Raw genomic sequence first — 17,294 nt, 5'->3', positions numbered from 1 at the left:
TGTCCCATTGTAAGAAATAAGTGTAACATTAAGAACATATAACTTATACTACATTATTTTATCCTATTAGATCAAGACTGGTCCAAATAGAATATAATGAAAATAAATAATTCATACAAACAATCTCAATTAGTTTGAAATTGAGACATAATTGATACATCGTGCACATCACCAACTTTTCAGTTTTCCACTATCAAGGATTTCCAAATTTGAGCTCATCTTTTTGTCATAAAAATTTTCAATTCTATTTCAAAAGTTGGCGGCCAACTATAAAAAGGTAGTTATCGTTTTCTCTTTTTATATTTTCATTTTTTGTCCAAGTGGAAGTAAGTAAAGCTTAGTACTCCAATAGGGAAATGAATGTCTTGTTAAGGGCAGAGGGAGTGATGCATTAGTTAGCATATACTGCAACCTGCACACAAACATTAATGAGAATGCAGGACAAATTTTAAAAACAAGACATAGTAAATAAGCGGGGTCCTCCGAACTTCATTCATTTCAAAATCTGCACACTCATTTAAGATCACCACGAAATGTATGAGCTCTACCATTACTCCCAATTTATTCACTACTCTCATTTTTTTTTTCTTTTTTGCTTTTTTTTTTTTTTGTTATATGAGGAATCAAGAACCAATAACCACACAGCTTTAGCAAGTACAAAATGAACGAACATATTTTATTTTGGGAGCTGAAATTTCGGGAGTTTTGGGGGATGGTGATATCCAATAACATGAAGGGGGTGGGTGGTGAGGGAGCAGAGGGACCTACTACCTTGATTGTTATATAGATTTCCATGTCCCATTTGGATGTCCTGTCCCCATCCTTCCCTGTAACGGTTGGAGGACTGTGTTTATGCTTTGCTAGTTCAAGCCCCCTTCCTCATCTCTGCAAAAAAATTCAATCATATTTTGAATTTAGAAGACAGAAAAATACAAAGATTTGTTTGCCACTCTACTAGGCACTTACGTCAATCTTGTATCTCAATTTTGTGCATTCACCAATCTTTTGAGAGTAAGAACCTTTTAGGGCCCTCCGCTCCTTCAGTCCTTAAGAAAACCATACAAAAACTGACGCACACCTCAAACAAGCACTTAAATGCATTTGTTTTTCTTGTCTTTGGTATGTCCTAATTCTTTTTGTAATGCACTGAGCCAACATCATGACACTTTACGTGCAAAAATAAAATGCCAATTAAAAAAATACACATCTTTCCACTCGAGCTGCTATGTCTAACCCAACCATACTCAATTTTCTAGTTTATGTGTCCTTCATCTTTGATGTCTAACTTCCAATCAACATAAACGGGTAAGTCACATGCAAAAGGTACATAATGCAAATGTGCAAGAAAGATGATTGTACTCTCAAGAATATGATTAATTTCGTTTCCTGGAAGCTGCCCTTTTAGTTATCTAGAGGGGTAATTTCAATGAGGGTTTCCTTCAGCCTTTAGGTGATGGCGACTAGTGAGCAACTAAGGTGGTTGGCACCATGTAATTCCAAGCTCTCATTCCTAGCCCCACACCATATAGCAGAATGTCTTGACATCGGGACCCTAAAGCAAAGATAGTGAAACCTCAATAAACTTTTTTTTAAATAAGGTAAATTAAAGTGAAACCTCAATAAACTTTCTTTATTACTCCTATAAGGTAATGTAAAACCTCAAACTTACCCTACTAAATAGGGGGGGGTGACATCTTTTCATATTTCTCCATCTGCACCATATCTTTTTTTAGAAAGAAACAGAACTTCTCCATCTCACCATATTAAAGATAAATCCTAATAAAACTAGAGTAATAATGAGTCGTGAACTAGCAAGCACTCTAACTTCTGCAAACCATAGTAGTATGATCATTCCGAAGAAACACTGAGATACCTGTCTTGATTATTGAAAAACCAAAATTGAACAGCTAAAGGCGGATTACGACTGAATAAAATCTCCATAGAAATGTGACAAGTAAAGGTATTTTCACAGAATGCAACAATTTAAACTGATTCCATCAATATTCATTTTCTGTTCAATTCTAACTCCAGTTATATAACATAAAGAGATCTAGCTTGATCAGATGAACAAGTCTTGGATTTAATCATGCCTCAAGGCTTCAGTCACTATTATCAATCCCGTAAATGAGTTATTAGATAGTTATGTGTAAATAGTCCAAGTCTCATATGTAATAGGAATAGAATATGTCCTAGTCCCATATGTAGTAGGAGTAGAACATGTCTAGTCCCATATGTAGTAGGAGTAGAATATGTCCTAGTCCTATATGTCGTAGGAGTAGAATATGTATTGTATATAGGGCTCATTGCATCATTGTTAATAAAATAGATTTTTCTCCCGTACATTCTCACATGGTATCAGAGCTTCAGTGAGAAAATTATCGTTGTGCGTCATTCCAACGACATCCGGGAAGAAAGATCTCATCGCCATGTAATTTTCTGGCAACTTCGTCTTGTTCCCCGGGTTTATCACTGCTACACCGGTATTGTGCATATACTAGTACCACCATTAGATCAGAAACCCTTGTGCGACCAAACCCCAGAAATTCCAGTCCCATTGGAACAGAAAAGTCAGCCACCGTGTGTCTTTTCGGTTGACGACTCAAGATTGATTTGCGTTATCTCCCCATCAATAAGTGTTGTGCAAAAACCAACACTACCATTTGGTTCGAAAAAGTCAGGCGACACAACCACAGTCAATCGCTCAAGAAGAAAGTCCTTCACGCGCCTCCACGCGCTGCCGGAACCCTGGTTCCGACGAGCTACAACAACTTTTCCGGCGCGTGTAAGCCATTCCAGCTTGACAAAACTTTTTCAGGACAACTTACTCGTCCAATGATTCCGATCTTATCCATATAAATTACATCAAATTCTGACAACTTTTATTTTTTCCGGCGTGAACAATAATTTCCAGAAAAGTTTGTTTTCTCTGGTGTTTTAGAATCTATTTTGTAGTGTGGAATTCGGTTTAGTCTCACTTTTTCAAATTTTTCCGGCGACCTTTCGGCCAACTTCTGTTTATCAGCAACCACCTGATTTTGTTGCTCAGGGGGCTCTAGCGGCCTTGTATCTCGAACGATCAGCTTGCAGATATTTTCACCAACTCCCTCACCTATCCTCGTATTAGTTACATATGTAACAAGCTCGGTACATATGATTTGTATGCACTGGCTTGAGGGGAGTGTTAGATAGTTATGTGTAAATAGTCCTAGTTCCATATGTAATAGGAATAGAATATATTCTAGTCCCATATGTAGTAGGAGTAGAATATGTCCTAATCCCATATGTAGTAGGAGTAGAATATGTCTTAGTCCTATATGTTATAAGAATAGAATATGTGTTGTATATAGGGCTCATTATATCATTGTGAATAAATAGATTTTTTGCATTCTCACATGAGTGTTCATGGAAGGTGGACCCTCTAATTATTCGTGAATAAAAAGCCTGTTACAAATGTTTTCATAAAGGTATTACTAGTTATCTTCTTTTTTTCTAAAAATTTTGCTACTAATATTTTCTTGTGCTAATCATTATAAATTGCCATTATGCTCGCAAGAGTCTACCTTTTTTAGGTTTCTTATAGTGCTTGATACAAAAGTCCACAATTTAGGATATACATTTTAGGTGTAGTAGTTTTTCCTGTTGTCCCTTATCCACAAACTAGAGAACTGAACATTAGAGAACATAAGTTTCAAACTATGTTGCATGAACTTGGATATGAGCATGTACAGGTAACTGGTAAGTACTTGGTTGGATAGGTTAAACCTTTAGCAAACTTTAGTGTATCTTGAAGGATCTATATGAAGTACCTATACCCATGTTATACCTGTTTGGCACAAGTGTATATATCAAGGCAAATGAAGAGTTTATGTAAGATGGACTTCAGCGAATCGTAAGTAAAAAGAACTTACAACTTAAGTATATTCGGAATATCACTTGTCTAATTAAAGTAAACAGTTTTAGGTTCATACGAACCAAGTGACAGCTAAGTGATCATCGACTTATTCCATTTGCACCAGAAATTTCATGGTTCTGAACCTACTAACGCATTTAAGAACTCAAACAATCAAGGGCTTTGGAAGATCCTAACACAAACATAATGCTCCATCAACAGGTAAGATCATCAACATGAATGGCTGACTGAAACAGATGACAACCTATTGACACATCCCTAATGTGGTTTATATAGCAAGGATTCAGCTTTGGAAGTCTACGAATAGAATACTGCTTTAATATCATTTGAAGTGGGTCAACATATAAAGCATCAATCTTAAACAAGCAGTGCTATAGCAGTGATAAGGGCCTGAATCTCGAATATCCTGAAGTTATTCATCACTGGAGGTACAGGAGCTTTTGAAAAGTAGGAAACTGAGTAACAGGATGAGGAAAAATAGAGGAGAAGACTGATCAAATTATAGCTTGAATTGAAGAGAAAAAAAAAGGATAAATCAATCGAGCTACTACGTCTCAATCCCAACCTAGATGGAGTAGCTGATATGAATCCTCTATATCAGGACCCAATTCATCCCAATGTCGGTAAGTAACCAGACATGATGTTTGTCGTTTAAGACAAATTAGGGTTCTATAAAACTAGTGGTTCTTTAAGTCTTACAATTATCCATACCCAGGCATAATATAAAATGACAACTAGGCCTGAATCGTATTGCCTGCAAGGGTTCTTTGCTTCAATTTTGTTCCATTAAAAATGTAAATAAAGAAAAAAAATGTATACATAAAGAGAAGACAACTTAGTGATTGGTGAAAAAATATATGAAGGGACGACAGAAGTATCATATATAGCAGACAGATATACTAGCTTCATTGATGTAGAATCTCTTGAACAAGGGGTACAGGGTCTTGAACTGAGATGAGATTGTTGTAAAAGGAAAATCTTAAAGGAAGTACTACCTCTCAACATGTGCATCTGCATGTCAAAAACCAACTTTAAACCTGAAGAAGCTTTTCATTTTTTCCTCCCTTCTATTAAAACCAATGGTCGGTGCTCTTCATATTAACGGAAGTCTCTATAATTAACTGACAAATACAGGTTAGTTCCACTACAAGAATCAGGATCTTCCCTTTCATCATTGACATCTTTATAGTCATCTACTCATAGTAATTCATGAATTTTTGTGCATCCGCCGACATCATGTCAGAAACACTAACACTACTTACCTGCTAACTTCCACCAGCATGGATTACTTGTTATTAGATGACTCTATCGAACAAAGTTTAGACGGATGGGAATAAATCACCTAGCTCTTTTTATCTCGGTTGGAATTTGAACCAAACTAACAACTTAAATATTTAGATGAGATGGACACAATTTAACATGATATTGCTCTCATTTGTCATCTATAAAAAGAATCTCTCCAACTGCTTGGTCAAAGAATCAATCTCACATGTGCAGGCCCTGCTGGAAACAAATATGAATGCATGTATGAATTAATCAATTAATAGAAGTATCAAAACATCATTAATGCTTCTTATACAAAAAAACAAGCATGTCAGGATCTCCATATCCAAAGGAGTCGAAGAGTTTTGAATTTGTAATTTAATGAATAAATATACATCTCAACATAATAACTAACAACTTGAATTTGTTATTGAAGTGATGAGTAAAGAAATTGAGTCCTAACCTTGCTTATTAAGGCACAATGCTGCAAATGTAGCAGTTAAAATATTTTCAAAAATAGATCCAAGAATGAATAATTTCACATCAAGAAGTTAATCGACTACACTATTTGTGAAAATGCAGGCAATTGCATTTTTGTTATATTAACAGACTGGAATTAAGAAAAAGATAGAGACTTATTCTTTCATGCATGAACAACCTATGAAAATCAGTGCATCCCCATCAGTAAGTCATTGGATCACTATATCGGACAATTGATAAGTGTGCCACTCACTTCATAGAAACCTCTCAATAACCTTTCATTTCCAGGATCAGATGCTAGCACTATAGGTGAAGACATTTCCTACGAGGAGTGTACTCAATATGCCAAAGGAAAAGACCTCCTAAAACCAGCTGAAATGTTAAACAAGTTAAACAAACAAAGCATAATTGATCCAACAGCAAATAAGATGAGATCAAATTAGCTTGGAAATTAGGACAGCCATGAGAAAATGGTAACCAAACATAAGTTTCTAAGCTTTTGTACACCTTGATGCAGGAAGACATAATGAAAATAATACCAGCGTCTAAGACGTTAAAACTCCAAAGAAAATAACCTGCTGGACTGATTCTATAGCGATCACGAAATTGAAGATGAGCCTAAAGATTTAAACCATGAAGTAAGGAAACGAGGAGACAACTTGGTGAGTAGTACTCACTGAGTACATATAGAAGTTGCATCTTTTGACTTGCTTGCATTTATCATTGAGAATATAAGACTAGGTACCTGTCTAGTAGTATTATAACTTCTAGAAAAGTACTTTTCGACTATAACTTCAAAAGAGTAATTTTCAAAGTCATGAACATGATCAGATGTTTGATAACAAGTTCTAGAAGCCTTTAATCGTCAATCATTACAAGTTAATGGCAGGTCATAGTAATTCCATTCAACATGAAACTGGATAAAGTTTGTATTGCGTAACAATAACCGAAATTTTGAGGATGGAATTAGCAAAGTAGAATCTGGGGCATGAACCAATAGCCTCGTGTCTGAAAAAACATACCACCACAAGAAAGTAACAAACACATTAGGCTAAACCTTTGAGTAGTATTCAACTAAAAGGATGAACCAAGTGTAACATTTATTGCATCTCGTGTTCATCCTAATCCAACCTGTATGATAGTAGAAGAGACAAAATAGATGGAAACACAAGTGGCAAAGAAAATTTTGTATTTATAAAGGAAGACCAAATATCTACTAAGGTCTAAACTTGTATTCCAATAAACAACATCAGCAGCAAGAATATATACTAAAAAAGGGCAGCCCGGCGTACTAAGCGCCCGCTATGCACGGGGTACGGGGAAGGGTTGGACCACAAGGGTCTATCGTACGCAGCCTTACCCTACATTTCCACAAGAGGCTATTTCTACAGCTCGAACCCGTGACATGCTGATCACCTGGCGGCAACTTTATCACTTACGCCAAGTCTCCCCTTCAGGATAAACATATACTATCTGAAATAAATAAATGAATAAACATATACCTGCTATATATAAAATATAGTATACGAGGGAAAAAAGCAAGTAAACATCTTTGAACTTCATAACTGCAATTTCAACACTTCCTTCAGCAAATAGGCTTACAGTCACAGCAGTGAGTGCCTCTCCCAATTGAGGAAAAATGACGAGACTTTACTAAAAACATGAAAGTCCTAGGCTCTTAGCTACTAATTTCTTCAAAGGACTGGAGAAAGCTAAAATCTAAAATCAAAACCAGAAATAGAAACCATTAATTAAACATTTCAGCAAACAATAATACCGATGGTTTTTCAAAGAAAGGAAAATCCCCTGAAAATGACTGAGACGTAGATTCTCAAGAATCAAGCCGGCTATAGACAAAACATCTTCTATTCAATAGACAAAAGCTCATACTAATAAGAAACGCTGCTACAAAAAAAAAATCATCAACAAAATTACCGAGTATATCAACAAAGTAGCCTTCTGCATTCAGCAAGTTGGAGAGGAATGAAGCAGTGGCTCCTTTGCCTTTTGTTCCAGCAATGCGAATTGAATGAATGAAAATTTTTCATAGTTTATACCTGTTAATCCGGCCGGGCTGACCCGTTTTAAACCCGCTTCAGCCAGGGTCAGCCCGGTACTGTAGCAATTAGGGCGGGTTGGTAGGGGGACCGGGTTTTGGACGTAAGCGTTCAGCTTAACGGTGCACCTAACCCGCTTAACCCGACATCGCTTAACGGGTTGAACATGGGCTGCAGCCCGGTTACCGTTGGAATTTCTTTTCTTAAATTAATTGGACCGTTCCTAACGATCAAATTGAGAAACCATTGGGGAACGGCCAGATTTTGCAAAAATGGCCATTTCGGCCCCCCTCCCTCATTAAAAATATAGCTCTCTCATCCCTAATAATTGAAAAATTACATTTTTAATCTTTTAAAATCTATAAATAGCCCCCCTTCTTCTTCATTTTTTCTCACAATTCACTCTCTTACTACTCCAATTCTCTCTCAAGTCTCAAGTCTCTCTTGATATTATAGTTCTTAAATTCTCAAATCTCAAATTCTCAATTATTTATTATATCAAGTTTCATCAATTATTTTGTTTAGCCATTACAAAATTATTATTATCAAATATTAAGTATTCAAGTGAAGTGTGGTATCAAGTATTCAAGTATAAAGTATCAACTATCAAGTTTCGGTCTATCAATTGAAGTTTGATTTTTGATATCAAAAATTCAAAATTAGTGCGGCATCCGAAATTCCGATACACTCGTTCCATCTCTTTCTCTTATTTGGTGTACACTTATTTTATTATTTAAAATTATTAATTTAGTTTATTTATTTAATTTCTTAATTTAATCTTACTTTAATTTACATAATGAATTTACTTAGTACGGCCAAAAAAGCGTGCACTAGTAGAGGTGGTAGTAAGAAAACTTTAAAAAGCACAAGAGGTGGTGTTGGTTCTTCTAGTAGCTTTACACATATTTCTGAAAGTTTCCCTGAAAATTTAAATGTAGATTATGAGTGAATGCAAGAAAAATTTGGTGTAGATGATGATTTAGATGATATGTTAGATAATATTCAATCACCCGATAATCTTGAACACCACCACCTACACCTTGTAATGCTAGTCAAATTTAAAATGTTAGGGGTGCAACAAGTAGGCCTCCACTCCCTATTAAGAAGAATCGACGATTAAGAAGTAAGTGTTGGATGTTTTTTGAAAGACTAGAAGATCAAAAAAATTATGTAAAATGTAAAATTTATAATGAACATTATAAACATGAGTCTGGTAAAGGAGGGGGACGGGTCAACTTCGTAGGCATATGGAAGAGAAACACCCTCTTGATTGGGGAGTAGATTGATCATCTGGGCAACAAAAACTTAAATCGAATACTGGAGGGTTATTTGGGAAATACGATATTAAGAAAGATCGGAAAGAATTAGCTAAAATGATTGTTTTCAGGTTGTTTACCTTTTGGTTCTGCTTCTTCACCGTATCTTGTTACTTATATTCAAAGAATTTGTAACCTATGTTTAAAGGCATTCCTAGGAGTACTTGTAGAGCTGATATCTTTAGGCTTTTTGGACAATATGAGACATATATACGTTATTTGTTCGCAAGTCTTTCTTGTAAAATTTCTCTTACTTCTGATATTGGTCGTGCTGTGAATGGAAATGATTATTTGACTGTTACATGCCATTGGATAGATGATAATTTTTGTATGCAAAAACGTATTACTGCTTTTAAATATGATGGAGATCAAAGTCATACTGGTGCATTTATAAGTAATACTATACATGAAGTTGCTATATTTTATAATCTTGCAGAAAAAGTTTTGTGTATTTCATTTGATAATGCTTCTAACAACAATGTTGTTATTATAATATTAAAATTGCATCTACGCCCACCACTTCTTGAAATATTTCATGTTAGATATGCATGTCATATTTATAACTTGATCGTGAATAGTGGCCTTGAATTATTTAGAGATGAAATTACTTTAGTTAGGAGAGTTGTTGGTGTAATTCAAGAAAATAATAGAAGTGCTAGATTAAATACATTTAAGGAAAAATGTGTACACTACGGACTAAAACCAAGACTCATGCCTGAAGAAATAGTTACTAGGTGGAATTATACTTATTTGTTCTTAAGATGTTGTTATAAATATAGAATGCATATAACTGAAGTTGTTAATTCTCATTGTACCGATCCTAACCGTTTATTAACATCTAGAACTTGGGAAGTCATTCATGGTGTTGTACAATTTTTACAAAAATTTTATGTGGCTACACTTGAGTTTTCTGGATCTTATTATCCTACCATTTCAAATGGTTTAGTTCATATTGCTGAAATTTCTCTTTTACTACATAATTTGAAGCAGAAAGAAGGATATGCTACTATTGTCGAATCTATGTTAGATAAGTTTAAAAAGTATTTCTACCCAATTCCCTATATTTACCTAATTGGTGCTATTTTAAACTCTATTGTCAAAATGATAAAGTGTCGCCAATTAATTAGAGCTTTATATACTTATATGGATATTGGACCAACTGAAACTCCTGATATTGACACTTGTATTTTTGAGCTACACACACATTTCAAACTTTATATAATTATTATGCTAACATTGTTGATGCTTCTTCGGTTGTAGTGCAAATATTCCTTCAACTAATCCTTCAACATCTGGAACAACTATGGATGATGATGATTGTGTTCAAGATTATCTGATTTGGTCTACACTAGGAGAGCATCAACAAACCAGTAGTAGGAATATTGATGAACTACAATTCTACTTGCAAAAGTCACCAAAGCCCCTCGAAAAGGATTTTCTACCGCTGGGTTGGTGGAGGAGCAACTCAAATCAACTTCCTGTTCTTTCGGCCATGGCTCGAGACGTGCTAAATGTGTCGATTTCAACAGTCGCATCAGAGAGCGCATTTAGCCAAGCAAGGGAGCAGCTAAGAGATACCCTCATTCATTGAGCATCAACGCTTTGAAAATTCTAGTGTGCTTCAGGGATTGGATAAGATCAGAACGGTGGAATCAAGGGCGTGACAAGGTAGACGAAGAGGAGGACCAAGAAATTGGAGATATAATGGTTTATAATTCCGATTCAACCAATGCCGGAAACCAAGAACCTCATGTTGACATGGAAGAACTTACAAAAATGATGCAAAGCATGCGATGTACTATTTCTTATTTTTTATAATTATTGTAAACTTTTAATTTGAAAGTTCTAAAATAAAAAAATAAAAAAAGAACTTGCAAATTAATTTGAAGTATTAAAAATATAAATGAAAGCCTTCGGAGTTTGTTCCTTATATTGCTTATTGGTTTTATACTCTTATTAAATAATTTGTTGTAGCCACTTACTTTCTAATTTCAATTTTATAATTTTAAAATACAAATTTCAAATTTAAAACTTTAAACTTTAAACTTCAAGGTTTAATTCTATCCCTTAAAAGTTTGCAAATACTTAACTATCAATAACATTGAATAAGAAAAATAAAATTTAATTTTAAAAACAAAGTGGAGCCCGGCTCGCCCGAACCCGCTAAGCCCGAACCCGTACGGGCCCTAAAAACCCCAAAATTTCTCAACCCGCCAAGAGCCCGTTTTCCCAGCCCGTTAACCAACCCGCCCGCTAACCAAACGGGCTGATATTTTCCCCGTTCAGCCCGTCCCAGCCCGCCCGATAAACACCCGTAGTATCACCTCCCTCTCCAAAAAAAGTAAAACCGTCTCTGCTGTGAGTTTTTCGCGTAAGACATTCCTCATTGCCTCGAGAATTGGCAGTATTTTTTGTTCACCAATCCGTGAAATGGTGCACATGGACTCGCCCAGTGGTGGTGTGTGTTAAAGCAATTGCTCTCCCCAACTATGTGCTAAACACAGATAAGTTACAGTATACGTATTAATTTATAATGATAATAAATTTAGACCTTAAACCTAACTTGACCGAAAAAAGAATAACTCCTAAATATATAAGTACATATAAAAAAAAATAGAAAGAATTACAAAAAATTACACATGACTTCACACCATAACATATCTTGTGGTAGGTATACCACCTGCTCCCATTTCATAATATCTTGTGGTAGGCGTACGACCCGCTCCCATTTTATAATATCTTGTGGTTGGCGTACCACCCGCTCCCATTTCATAATATCTTGTGGTAGGTGTACCACCCGCTCCCATTTCATCATATCTTTTGGAAGGCGTACCACCCGCTCCCATTTCATCATATCTTGTGGTAGGCATACCACCCGCTCCCATTTTATTATCTTGTGGTAGGCGTACCACCCGTTCCCCTTTACAGTTCATCACACAATCACAAGAAATCCCGGCAAGGGAACATAAGTGATATAATAACTTCCCGGTAAGGGAACAAACGCAATATAAAAATTTCTCGGCAAGGGAACAACAATATCGAAATAGTCATCCCGACAAGGGAGAATCAGCTATAACCAATCTCACTTAGCTGGTACTCAGTTCAATTAATGGAAATGCTCAATCATAGAAGATCATTAATTAAAGCATACAAAGTGTCATTCAAGAACACAACAACTTTCAATTTAAGACCCACGGTCATGCTTGACACCAACGTATAGATACTCGTCATCATGCCTATACGTCGTACTCAACAAGAAGCAAGTAGCAAGTATGACTCAACTCCTAATCCCTCAAGCTAGGGGTTAGACCAAACATTTGCTTCGAAGCTTTGAACACCACTCAAGCCTCAATTATAGCTTTACCCCTTGATTCCACCACCAATCCACTCGAATCTAGTCACAAGTTACTTAATTACATCAATAAGTGCTAAATGAATCAACTCCAATGCATGAAAATGAGTTTTTCCAAAGTTTTACCCAAAAATTCAAAATCACCCCCGGGCCCACGTGGTCGAAATCCGAGGTTCGGACCAAAACCCGATTACCCATTCCCCCACGAATCCAAATATATAATTTGTTTTGAAATGGGACCTCAAATTGAGGTCCAAATCCCCAATTTAGAAAAAACCTAGGTTCTACCCAAAATACCCAATTTTCCCCATGAAAATCTTTGATTTGAAGTTGAAATCATGTTAAAAGATGTTAAGGAGTGAAGAAAATGAGTTAGAAATCACTTACCAACGTTTTGGAGAAGAAAGGTTGTTTGAAAAATCGCCTCTTATGTTTTTGGGGTTTTGAAAAGTGAAAAATAGCTGAAATTATCGTTTATTTATACCCCTCTCAGACCCCCTATGTGGACCGCATCAAATGGACCGCGGCCGCACAGGCCTGCCTGAAGACCTGCAGTTCAGCACCCTGTGCGGACTGCACAAAGGCGACTACGGCCGCACAGCCTCCACCGCGCTCCGCACAAAGGCGACCGCGGCCGCGCTGGCCCCTCCACGATCGCACGCGATTTCTCGCGGACCGCACTAAAGGGTTCAGAGACCTGCAACTTCCTGAACCTGTAACATCCGACTTTCTAAGCCTAAGGCATCCCGGAACCTACTCGAAACTTACCCGAGCCCTCGAAACTCCAACCCAAGTGTACATACACCCTCAAAAACACCCTACAAACATATTCGTGTAATCAAATTACCAAAATAACATCACGAGCATCGAATTAAACCTCGAGATCAATGAAATTTCTCAAAACTCTTTTAAACATCAAATTTCTCAATTAAGGTCCTGATCGCATCAAACTACGTCCGTTTTTAACCAAATTTCACAGGAATGACTCAAGTCATATATAAGACCTGTACCGGGCGCCGGAACCAAAATACGGGCCCGATAACATTGCTTTATAATCAGTTTTCATTTCAAATTTCCTTAAACAAAATTTTGAAAATAATTTCACTTTAAAAATTCATTTCTCGGGCTTGGGACCTCGGAATTCAATTCCGGGCATACGCCCAAGTCCCATATTTTCCTACGGACCCTCTAGGACCATCAAATCATGGGTCCGGGTCCGTTTACCCAAAACGTTGACCGAAGTCAAATTAGCTCATTCTATAATCAAAACTTATCATTTTTCGCAGATTATCATATTTAACCTTTCCGGCTACGCGCCCGGACTACGCACGTAAATCGAGGTGACTATAAATGAGGTTTTCAAGGCCTCGAAGACATAGAAATCAACGTCATCACATTCTCCACCTCTAAAACAATCGTTCGTCCTCGAACGGACAGAAGAAAGAAGTATCCGAGTCAGGTAAAAAGATGAGGATACGTATATTGGACTCAGACTCCCAGGTCGATGCCTTAGGAGGCTGACCTGTCCACTGAACACGAACAGAAGGAAAACTCTTCGACCTCAACTGTCAAACTTGTCGGTCTAGAATAGCTTCCAGCTCCTCCTCATAAGATAAGTCCTTGTCCAACTGGACAGTGCTGAAATCTAACACGTGGGATGGATCACCGTGATATTTCCGAAGCATAGACACATGAAACACTAGATGCATAGATGATAAGCTCGGCGACAATGCAAGTCTATAAGCCACCTCTCCTACTCAATCAAGAATCTCAAACGGTCCAATGAACCTAGGGCTAAGCTTGCCCTTCTTCCCAAATCTCATCCCGCCCTTCATAGGTGACACTCGGAGCAATACTCGCTCACCAACCATAAAAGCCACCACATAACTCTTCTGTCTAGATTGAGCTGTACGAAGCCTATCCTGAATGATCCTGACCTTGTCCAAGGCCTCCTGAACCAGATCCGTACCCAACAACCGAGCCTCTCCCGGCTCAAACCACCCAACCGAAGATCGACATCGCTACCATACAAAGCCTCATAAAGAGCCATTTGGATTCTTGACTGGCAGCTGTTGTTGTAGGCAAACTCTGCTAAAAGCAAGAACTGATCCCACGAGCCTCCGAAGTCAATAGCACAAGTTCGGAGCATATCCTCCAATATCTGAATAGTTCGCTTGGAATGCCAGTCCGTCTGAGGATGAAATGTTGTACTCAACTCAATCTGGGTGTCCAACTCTCGCTGAACTGCTTTCCAGAAGTGTGAGGTAAACTGCGTACCTCGGTCCGAAATGATAGATACCGGCACACCATGAAGACGAACAATCTCCCGGATATAAATCTCAACTAACCTCTCGGATGAACAGGAGACTACCACAGGAATGAAATGCGCTGACTTGGTTAGCCTATCAACAATGACCCAAACTGCGTCGAACTTCTGCCGAGTCTGCGGGAGTCCAACAATGAAGTCCATAGTAATCCGCTCCCACTTCCACTCGGGAAGCTCAATCCTCTGAAATAGTCCACCAGGCCTCTGATACTCGTACTTAACCTGCTGACAATTCAAACATCGATCCACATATGCAATGATATCCTTCTTCATTCTACGCCACAAATAATGTTGCCGCAAATCTTGATACATCTTCGCGGCGTCCGGATGAATAGAGTACCAGGAGCTATGGGCCTCCTCTAAAATCAACTCTCGAAGCCCATCCACATTAGGCACACAAACTCGACCCAGCAATCTCAAAACTCCATCATCACCTAAGGTAACCTGCTTAGCACCTCCACGCTGCACCGTGTTTCTAAGGACGCACAAATGGGGATCATCATATTGCTGATCACGGATACGCTCCAATAAAGAAGAACAAGCGACTGTGCAAGCTAATACCCGACTAGGCTCAGAAATATCCAATCTCACAAATCGATTGGCTAAAGCCTGAATATCCAACGCAAGCGACCTCTCACCGACCGGAATATAAGCAAGACTGCCCATGCTGGCTGACTTTCTACTCAGAGCATCGTCCACCATATTGGCCTTTCCAGGGTGATATAAGATGGTGATGTCATAATCCTTCAACAACTGCAACCACCTTCTTTGCCTCAAAGTCAACTCCTTTTGCTTGAACAAATGCTGAAGACTGTTATGATCCGTGAACACCTCACACGCCACTCCATACAGATAGTGCCTCCAAATCTTCAATACGTGAACAATGGCTGCCAACTCTAAATCATGAACCGGATAGTTCTTCTCGTGAATCTTCAACTGTCTTGAAGCGTAGGCAATGAACTTGCCATCCTTCACCAACACTGCGCAAAGCCCAATACGGGAAGCATCACAATAAACTGTGTAAGGCCCTGAACATATGGGCAAAACTAACACCGGTGCCGTAGTTAGAGCTGTCTTGAGCTTCTGAAAGCTCACCTCACACTCGTCCGACAATCTGAACTGGGCACCCTTCTGGGTCAACCTGGTCATCGGGGCTGCAATAGATGAGAACCCCTCCACGAACTGACGGTAGTACAATCCCAAGAAACTTCAAATCTCTAAAGCTGATGCTGGTCTAGGCCAGTTTTTGACTGCCTCAATCTTCATCAGTTCAACCGAATACCCTCTGCTGATACGACATGACCCAGGAATGCAACTAAACTCAACTAGAACTCACACTTCGAGAACTTAGCATATAATTGTCTATCCTTCAGAGTCTAAAGAACCACTCTGAGATGCTGCTCTTGCTCTTCCTGGCTGCGGGAATATATCAAGATATCATCAATGAAGACTATCATGAATGAGTCCAAACAAGGCCTGAACACTCGGTTCATCAAATCCATAAAAGATGTTGGGGCATTTGTCAACCTGAATGATATAACCAAGAACTCATAATGCCCGTACCGAGTGCGGAAAGCTATCTTAGGGACATCGGATGCCCTAATCCTCAACTCATGATAGCTAGATCTCAAGTCAATCTTTGAAAATACCTTGGAACCCTGAAGCTGATTGAACAAATCATCAATCCTCGGCAACAGATACTTATTCTTGATGGTGACCTTGTTCAACTGCCGGTAATCAATACACATTCTCATCGAACCATCCTTTTTCTTAACAAACAAAACCGGCGCACCCCAAGGCGAAACGTTGGGTCTAATGAAACCCTTCTCAAGCAAGTCCTGCAATTGCTCCTTCAACTCTTTCAACTCTAGCAGGGCCATGCGATATAGCAAAATGGAAATGGGCTGAGTGCCTGGCGCCAAATAAATATCTCTGTCGGGCGGCATACCCGACAGGTCTGAAGGGAATACCCTAAGAAACTCATGAACAATGGGCATAGAATCAATAGAGAAAACCTTCGCACTAGAATCACGAACATAAGTTAAATAGGCCAAGCACCCCTTCTCGACTATACGCCAAGCCTTCACATAAGAAATAACGCTATGGATAGAATGACCAGGAGTTCCTCTTCACTCTAAACGAGGCATACCCGGTAAAGCTAAGGTCACAGTCTTGGCATGACAGTCCAAGATAGCATAGTAAGGTGATAACCAGTCCATCCCCAATATAACATCGAAGTCGACCATTTCTAGAAGCAACAAATCCACACGAGTCTCAAGACCCCCAATCACAACTACACAAGAGCGATGGACTTGATCTACCACAATAGAATCACCCACCGATGTAGACACATAAACAAGAATACTCAACGAATCACTAGGCATGACCAGATACGGTGCAAAATAAGATGACACATATGAGTATGTAGACCCTGGATCAAATAACACTGAAGCATCTCTATCACAAACCAGAACTGTACCTGTAATAACTGCATCTGAAGCCTCAGCCTCGGGCCTAGCTGGGAGAGCATAACATCCGGGCTGGGCCCCACCACCCTGAACTATCTCTAAATTGGTATCGTTGTTACGTA

At 38.4% G+C, this 17,294-nt stretch overlaps 1 long non-coding RNA gene across 1 annotated transcript; it reads right to left on the bottom strand.

Moving 5' to 3' along the window:
* Window positions 1-66: 66 nt before the first annotated feature.
* LOC107765569 (uncharacterized) lies at window positions 67-7,857 on the bottom strand. The gene is made up of 4 exons (XR_001643463.2): window positions 7,589-7,857; window positions 967-7,126; window positions 772-885; window positions 67-412 (listed from the first exon to the last, which is right to left on the bottom strand). It is a non-coding gene; the product is annotated as an uncharacterized LOC107765569 (long non-coding RNA).
* Between the last annotated feature and the right edge of the window lie 9,437 nt (window positions 7,858-17,294).

The sequence above is a fragment of the Nicotiana tabacum genome, chromosome 6, assembly GCF_000715075.1.
Source record: "Nicotiana tabacum cultivar K326 chromosome 6, ASM71507v2, whole genome shotgun sequence".
NCBI lineage: Eukaryota > Viridiplantae > Streptophyta > Magnoliopsida > Solanales > Solanaceae > Nicotiana > Nicotiana tabacum.
This window is presented reverse-complemented; position numbering and strand designations above follow the sequence as displayed.